This window comes from Balaenoptera physalus, assembly GCF_965194825.1.
Source record: "Balaenoptera physalus genome assembly, chromosome: 17".
In the NCBI taxonomy this organism is placed as follows: Eukaryota; Metazoa; Chordata; class Mammalia; order Artiodactyla; family Balaenopteridae; genus Balaenoptera; species Balaenoptera physalus.
Genome location: NC_138895.1, coordinates 63,566,371 through 63,573,651, shown reverse-complemented (window position 1 = coordinate 63,573,651; position 7,281 = coordinate 63,566,371).

Below are 7,281 nucleotides of genomic sequence, written 5' to 3'. Positions count from 1 at the left end.
TCTTTAGTTTTTGTTATTTAAAAAAAAGTTTGTATTTTAGGAGTAGTAGATGAAATGGAAAAGGGAGCAGGAGGTGTGGAAGGAATTTTGAGGCACTTCTCATCTTCACAGAAGAGCATTTCAATGAATAATTTCAAACACACACAAACAAAACAAAAAACCTAGAATGATGTTCTGATTTCCTATTTCTGTTCTTCCCATGTTCTTTGTTGTACTTTGCCCCTCCACAAATGCTTTCCAAAACTCACCTTTAAATCCTCAGGATGTAGAATGACATGCCTACAAGACGAGACAGAAGCCATGAGTGAGGACAGGCCAAGTGTGGTGAGTTCCAGAGCCAACCCCCCTCTAGAGGAAGCAACAGTGATTTGGGAGGAATGTGAGCCTGGTGTTCCCAGATCTGTCTTTTCCAAGAAAATCTGGAAATCTGGATTTTTTATGTGAAATTTCTTGAATTTTGAATGCTGGAGACTAATTCAATTAAAGGAAAAACATTGCATGGGCCAGTGGCACACACGTGCAGGCCAGATTGAGTCTTCAGGCCACCACTTTGCAACCTCTGACAAACATAGTATTATAGGCTTTGGATAGATCCCTGCTCTTGGGACTTCATTGCCACCAAGAAGGAGAAATTGCTGTTCATATGCTTTGATTTCAGTATGAAAACAGAATGAAACTGACAAACTCAGAAGTACATTTATTTGCATGAGAGATCAAACTCTTGTTCATTGTCTTAGTGAGGAGAGAAATGTGGAATTATGTATCTATTTAGTTTTTTTTTTTTCTCCCAGGAGCTATTTTTAAAAAGTCTTCATTAGCTCATAGAAATACTTTCTAATTTCACAGAGACCTACAATTTATACATTTTTAGTTTTATATCAAGGAACTAGGATCAGTCAAATACACTTTCATCTTTTTTATCATATATATTTAAGTAAGGCATCAGTCTTTTATTATACACTTTGAAATTTGCACATTGTAAAAGTCTTGGCTAATGTCATCATTAAACAGAGCTAGACTCTTTTTTTTGTGTGTGTAAAATATATACTTGTTTTGGTTCATAAGACAGCCAGCCAGAGTGATTAAGAGTACCAGCTTTTGGGTGAAAACGATTTGAGTAAACAGTGGTTAAGAGGGTAACTTTGGAGTGAGAAAAACTTGAGTTTGAATCCCACTTTTTTCGCAGCATGTCCTTGATTAAGCAGCCTAACATCTTTAAGCTTCTGTACTTACCATTCACAGTGTTAGCAGTGTGACTTGAGTGCTTCGTAGCAACTGGATGGACAGAGACTTGGTGAGCGGTTAGGATGAAGGCTTTGTTTCAGGAGCAACTAACAATGTGGGACTGGTAGGTGGAACCAGATAGTGGAAGATCTTGAGTACCTGTGAGAAGTTTGTCGTCTAGGGTCCAGTTTTAGAGTCCAAGTTGGAATCTAAGTTTGTAGATGAGGGTGAAGGATAAAAGCATTTGAGTAGGGGGCAACCTTGAGAAAGAGGGTCCTTTAAGCAGAGTGACTTAGCAGCGGTGTCTGGGACAGATCAGACTTGCGGTAATCCATAGGAAAGATGCTATCCATCTGGATTAGATAATGATTGTGGAAACAAAAAAGTAGAAATGGGTTTAAAAGATATCACTAGATGTGACTTTCATATGAATAGACTCGATATGACATTCTTGTGTTTTTGGAAAAGCTACACTGTAGCAAATATAAGAATTTCAGGATTATTTTAAAGGTAATTTATGGTTGGTGAAAGAGAAAGGAGAGCTAAGACCTGAGAACTGAATAATGTCTGAGGTTAGGAATCGAGATGGGAAAATATACTAGAGGAAATGGAGAAGAAATAAGGAGTTTGAAGAAGAAACAGAGTATTCTAATGATAATAGTTATTTTTGTTTAAACATTTCAAGGTGCTCTTATATCCCTTATATTTTTAATGTTCTTGATATGATAATCCATATCTCACTTATCTTCTAGGAATACAACAGCTTTCCTCTCCTTGTACGCATATACCAGTTTTATATGCCATAGGAGCTGTCTCTCCTAAGAGGTTTTCATCACTTGGCTTCATATTATATGCCTGTCTTTGAGTTGATGTGGGGTTATATAGATGAACAAGATCAAGAGAAGTCACAATCTGATGTAAAATATGATACTTCATTTCCTTGTCCATTTTGTTTGTATCTAATATCAGCAAGGAGTCACAGCCTATTTCATTTTTTTCCTTAATGAGTTGTATGATTTTTTTTTCCTTAATTAGTTGTATGAGTTTCATTTTGTTAAAAATATGGCTGTCAGCTCTTGCAGGGCTGGGGCCTTCTTCTGTTGTTGCTTCTACCCAGTAAAATTTTATATTATGCCTTATGATCTTGTCTCATGAAATATGAAATTGAACTGTGAATAGGTTTTTGCTAAATTTTAAATGGTACTTTTAATTTATTTTCCAAACTGAAGCATGTCCTTATCACTCACTCTATTATGTCCTGTCATACTTAGTACAAACTATAATAAGAGATGAGGTAAAAATTTGTAAATGATTGATTAGTGTTTTCTGGATGTTTAAATTTTTATTTAACATTAGTTAATTAATTAACATATTTGTTCATTCATTTACTCTTGTCTCTGTCCATTTTAAATATGGCTAGATTAGGCCACAGTTTTCTCTGGCTTTCTTTCACATCAGCTTGACATCACTCATCTGATAGTTTGAGAAACGAGTCTTTACAGCACTCCCTTCCCTTCTCTATCTATTTAGCTCTAATTTTATGTTTTTCCCATTTTCATGTATTTGTTTCATTTTCAAATGTCTCATTTAAAAAAATTGTTCTAGTTTTATTTTTATTATTATTATTTTTTTCTGTTTTTAGTTTTTTAAGGAACCTCCATACTCTTCTCCATAGTGGCTGTATCAATTTACATTCCCACCAACAGTGCAAGAGGGTTCCCTTTTCTCCACACCCTCTCCAGCATTTATTGTTTGTAGATTTTTTGATTATGGCTATTCTGACTGGTGTGAGGTGATACCTCATTGTAGTTTTGATTTGCATTTCTCTGATGATTAGTGATGTTGAGCATCCTTTCATGTGTTTGTTGGCAATCTGTATATCTTCTTTGGAGAAATGTCTATTTAGGTCTTCTGCCCATTTTTGGATTGGGTTGTTTGTTTTTTTGGTATTGAGCTGCATGAGCCGCTTGTATATCCCACTACTGGGCATATACCCTGAGAAAACCATAACGCAAAAAGAGTCATGTACCACAATATTCACTGCAGCACTATTTACAATAGCCAGGACATGGAAGCAACCTGTGTCCATCGACAGATGAATGGATAAAGAAGATGTGGCACATATATGCAATGGAATATTACTCAGCCATAAAAAGAAACAAAATTGAGTTATTTGTAGTGAGGTGGATGGACCTAGAATCTGTTATACAGAGTGAAGTAAGTCAGAAAGAGAAAAACGAATACCGTATGCTAACACATATATATGGAATCTAAAAAAAAAATGGTTCTGAAGAACCTAGGAGCAGGACAGGAATAAAGACTCAGACGTAGAGAATGGACTTAAGGACACAGGGAGGGGGAAAGGTAAGCTGGCATGAAGTAACAGAGTGGTATTGACATATATACACTACCAAATGTAAAATAGATAGCTAGTGGGAAGCAGCCGCATAGCACAGGGAGATCAGCTCGGTGCTTTGTGACCACCTAGAGGGGTGGGATAGGGAGACGCTAGAGGGAGGGGATATGGGGATATATGTATACGTATAGCTGATTCACTTTGTTATACAGCAGAAACTAACACAACAATGTAAAGCAATTATACTCCGATAAAGATGTTATTGTTTGGTACCATTTTGATTTCCTTTTTGGTGTCTTGAGGCTTGCTTTTCTTTCCTTCTTCCCTTTGATGTGATTGAATTTAGTTAAGGTCCTGGAGGATGGAGACTGTTTGTGGCCCCAAAGCTCAAGTTTGCACAAGTGGACAATAAATGCATTCAGCACACAAATATTTAGGATTTTTTTGAGTGTGAAGCACCAAGTTAGATGCTGGGATACAAATTCAAACAAGATGTTGCTCGGGGTCTCTGCAAACCTAAACTCCAGTAGAGAGATGGGCAAGTAAATCAGCAATTGTATAAGGGATGGCAAGAGCTCTTCTAGAGAGCTCCAGAGGTTGGGAGTTAGGGAAGGCTTCTTGGAAGAGGCAGCCCTTTTTGAATTTTGAAGGATAAGTAGGTGTAATTAGAAGTGATACAACCTGATCTTAGGTTGTATTAGTGGATGAAGAGATGAAGGGAGGAGGATAAGAGAAATATTAGGAAGATAGGCTCTGTAAGACTTATGACTGACTGACTGTTGGGTGATGCAGAAAGAGGAGGTGAAGGATGCCTCTGAAATTTCTACCTTGGACTACTGGGCAGGAGGTGTACCACCTCCTGTTTGGCAAATAAAGATTAATGGAAAAGGAATAAGTTTAGAAAAAAAGAGAGGTGATGATTCCAGGAATGGTCATTGCTCCTTTATCTCTCTACTCTTTCATAGTCATTCTTCTTCCTACTGGCAGAGTATTTAACTAGAAGGGATACAGCCTTGAACTCTGATAAAAACATGTGGCCACTTAGTGATACATTCCTTCCTCTTGAGCCTTACACATTGGGGGAAGGAGGCCAGGATTGGGAGGGGGAGCATGGGGATGAGGGACCCAGATCTCCTTCAAAGAAGAACTTGCTGCCTCAGTCCTCAGTCATCTGGAATGACTGAGTATGATGTGGATACAAAAATTGAGACATTTTGCACCACGGGAGATACTCTAGTGGAAAAATTCTTGCTCTAGAGCGCTCTGCTAGGTTGACCAAGGCTTTGTGGGATCTATCATGCAATCTGATTTCCTCCTCTGCCCCATCCTGTTTATTCTTTTTCCCTTCCTAAGTGTGATTTCTAAGAAAAATCTTGTACCCCAAACTCCTTCTTAGTGTATGCTTTTGGAGAAGCCAACATGTAACACATTTCCCTGGAGAGTTTTCAGAACTCTCAGCATTTCTGGGATTGCTCAAGCTCTCTTTCCCCCTGGAGTTCTAGAAGGAGAAGGGGGTCAGGGAATGTATCCTAGAATATAGTGGAGTAAGGAGCTGCAATTATGTCCCAATTGTTACTGGCCTAATAGGATGAGGTGAGGTTGCCTTAGCTTGGGAAGAAATGAATCTGAGAAAACAAGTGAGCAGTGAATTTTATGATTGGGTTAAAGGTACTTCCGATCTCCAAGAGGGCTTTAGTTTAAAACCAACAGATTGCAGCAGTTGTCCTAAATGGGAGCTTCCTTCAAATAAAGAATATCAAAGAAACCATGGGAAAGTTTGAAGCAAGTTTAGTTGCTGTGAAGTGGAACACTTTAATCTCTTATTAAATGAATGCAGAGTGATAATAATATAATGATACCTTGCATTTAGATTTCCCCAAGACATACCTAAAGCACTATAATGCAGTCTTTTTTCCCCTTACTTCTGACTTTTCCTCAAGTGCGGGAAGGAAGAATAGAGGTAATTGAACCTTTAATAGCTAATGTCCCATTTTTTGATTCAACTGCTTCCCTAATCCACTTGTATTAGAGCTATGAAATACTAATAGAAATGATTTTCCTTCCTGTCCCTTTGACAGTCTAGGGAAGGCTGTCAGAATAAGAAATGAGATGGTTTGTATGAATAGAGCAATGCGGGGTTGTATGGATAAGGAATCTGCCTACTGAATAATCTACAAACAGAAAAATCTACGCCTTGATTGTTAAACATTGATACTGAGTCCTAAAGTCTTATCGTAATCATTAAGAAGCTATTATTGATCTTTGTGTATCTTAGCAGTGTGCTCAGCAGGTATTCTGCTAACATTTTATATATACTATTTTATTTATTCCTCATGATATTTCTGGGTGGTATTTTTTCCCTTATTTCAGAGAGTGAAAAACTCAGACTCCGTTTGAGTGGTTGAGTAAGAGGTCCAAGTTCTCAGCTGGTAAGAGACAGTGCTGGCATTTGAGTGCAGGGGATGTTTCATTCCAGAGATGGACCTTCTAACTACATTGCTTACTGCCTCCCTAACATGGAACTCCCTGATCTGCACCTGCTATACTGACTCTACAGTTGGAACAATGGAGTGTGTGTGTGTATGTGTGGCAGGTCGGGGGTTGGAGGGGAGTCTACTGAAATAGCCCCTGAGAGTACAGCCTGCTGAATATGCTTAAAATAAAACAGCTTTACCAGCAGAACCCCAGGCTCCTATTGAATATTCCATGTTCCCAAACTCCCCCTTCATGGAAATCTTTGGCTTTTCCAGTACAACTCAGGGAAGAAGATTTGGCATCTTCATGGATGACATCAAAAAATAAAGGAATAACAAACAATAAACATTGCAGAACTATGCTAATTCATGCCCCAAAGGGAAGACAACAGGAGAAACCTAGAGTTTGCCAAATGGAAAAGCAACTGAACTGGTAGAGACAGAATTAAGACTTCAAGATGATAAAAGACTTGTTATAAACAATGGGAATTGGAAAAAAGAAAGTTGTACTCAGCCAAATCTCTCAGATATGTGTAAGCAACTAACTCCCACTGAGATAGATGGATGCATCAGTTTCTTCATTTTAATGAAGACTCTTTGACTTTGCATGTTCTCAGGGCTCTCTATATTAAAGTCCTTTTCTGGTTGGTACTGATGAAGCAACTCATAAAAAGTCAAATGCTTACACTGCAAGCAGGGCAAGAAGTGGGCTCAAAATGGAAAGCGCATGGCTCAGTTTGTCTTGGGTTCAGTACCTCCTCCCTTAGTCCCTCATGGGAGGGAGGGAAGCATGTGTAGAATGGCTGACCCTATTTTTGGATTCCTGCTGGGCCATTATTATTACATGTTTGTTCAATATTGTTATCCTAGGAGCAATCTTCCCTAAATTGCTACCTTCTACATCTGATATTATTCAGAACAATGTACAATTAGCCACATTTCTGCATGAAGAACTTTTCTTCAAAGCAAACATGATAAACTTTGGTAGCATGGTACCCCCACAAATAATGCTTGATTGAGGCTGCTTAATTTAGTAATTTATTTATCAGCTTAAATGATCCCAGTCATCTTTGCATATGTCAACATCCATTTGTTTTGTGAATATATTGGGGTCAAAATCAGCTTCTCATTCATAGGAATATTTATCTGTACCCACAGATGCATCTGAGTGTGCAGTTGATATCGCCTCATGCTAATCCATAAAGAAAAATGTTCTCTCTAATTAAA